Consider the following 2079-nt stretch of genomic DNA (forward strand, 5'->3'; position numbering starts at 1 on the left):
ATGGATCCAGGAGAAGGATGCGAGCTGCCAGGTGTGGGACAGTCGGGATCGCTGTGGGATGAGCAGCACGGACGTGGAATATGGTGGCTATGGAGATGGATCCAGAAGATGGGTGTGGGATGAGCGCCACGGACATGGAATATGGTGGATATGGATATGGATCCAGGAGATGGGTGTGGGATGTGAGCTACCAGGTGTGGGACAGTCGGGATCGCTGTGGGATGAGCAGCATGGACATGGAATATGATGGATCCAGGAGATGGATCCAGCAGATTCTGAGGAGCTGCTGTTGGATATTTGGGGGTCTGACGGAACCTTTGGAAGCCGCAGCCTTTCCACCGACATCCAAACCCCTGTTTTCCCAATCCCGATTTTTAATCCCAACCATTCCCTCTCCCTTCCGGAGCCTGGAATTTGCTCCGGAATGAGGAGCCTTTTCCCCCCTTCCCTCCCCGAGCTGAAGCTTCCTCTGGAAACCTCTGAGTCCCTGGAGTTCCAGCTTCCTAAAATCGCTTCCCTCCTCATCATCCCCCTTCTCTCCCAGCCCCCGCTTCCAAGGGCTGCAGTTATCCCGCTTTTCTTTCACCTGGAAAACCTGGAGAAACGTGGGACACGGATATTCCAGGCTGCTCCAGCAAAGTTGCTCCTTCCTTTTCAGTTGGTTGGTTTTTTCCCCCAGGAAACTCTTGCCAAAAGCCTCATTAATTATCCATGGATTTTTGGATGGGCAGAGGAGCGGGATGAGCAGTGCCAGGGAATCCCTGGGGGTTGGAACAGCTCCCGCCTGGCAGCTGCTTTGGGATGAGATCCCAGTTTTCCCCGGTGTCACGCCGGGTGTTGGGCTCGGAAACGGGGAATTCCGCCCAAATCGGGACTGGAGGAGCTGCAGGAGGGGATAAAACTTCCAGGGGTGGGGATTCCATGGATGTCCAGCAGGATAAGATAACATTCCCAGGGATGGGAATTCCATGGATGTCCAACAGGATAAGATAACATTCCCAGGGGTGGGGATTCCATGGATGTCTAGGATAACATTCCCAGGGATGGGGATTCCATGGATGTCCAGCAGGATAAGATAACATTCCCAGCGTGGGGATTCCATGGATGTCTAGGATAACATTCCCAGGGGTGGGAATTCCATGGATGTCCAGCAGGATAAGATAACATTCCCAGGGGTGGGGATTCCATGGATGTCTAGGATAACATTCCCAGGGGTGGGAATTCCATGGATGTCCAGCAGGATAAGATAACATTCCCAGGGGTGGGGATTCCATGGATGTCTAGGATAACATTCCCAGGGGTGGGAATTCCATGGATGTCCAGCAGGATAAGATAACATTCCCAGGGGTGGGAATTCCATGGATGTCCAGCAAGATAAGATAACATTCCCAGGGATGGGAATTCCATGGATGTCCAACAGGATAAGATAACATTCCCAGGGGTGGGGATTCCATGGATGTCCAGCAGGATAAGATAACATTCCCAGGGATGGGAATTCCATGGATGTCCAACAGGATAAGATAACATTCCCAGGGGTGGGGATTCCATGGATGTCCAGCAGCATGACAACACTTGGACACTTCCAGGGATGGGGCAGCCCCAGTAATTCCCTGGAAATGGGTTGGAAGGAGTTGCATCCCTCTGCTTTTTCCATCCCGCTGTGTTGGGGGGATCCGGGGGGCAGGGACCAAACCTGGATGGGGGAAGGGGAATGTGAGCTCCCGGGATCTGGGGAGGGATGGAGGGAGGGAGGGAGGGATGGATGGAAGGAAGGATGGAGGGATGGATGTATGGAGGGATGGAAGGATGGAGGGATAGAAGGAAGGATGGATGGATGGAAGGAAGGAGGGATGGATGGAAGGATAAAAGGAAGGATGGAGGGAAGGAAGGAAGAATGGAGGGATGGATGGATGGAAGGAGGGATGGAGGGATGGAAGGAATGATGGATGGATGGAAGGAAGGATGGATGGAGGGATGGATGGAAGGAGGAATGGAAGGAAGGAAGGAAGGAGGGATGGATGGAAGGATGGATGGATGGAAGGATAAAAGGAAGGATGGAGGGAAGGAAGGAAGGATGGA

Source organism: Corapipo altera, unplaced genomic scaffold (genome assembly GCF_003945725.1).
Source record: "Corapipo altera isolate COAL_440 unplaced genomic scaffold, ASM394572v1 61156, whole genome shotgun sequence".
In the NCBI taxonomy this organism is placed as follows: domain Eukaryota; kingdom Metazoa; phylum Chordata; class Aves; order Passeriformes; family Pipridae; genus Corapipo; species Corapipo altera.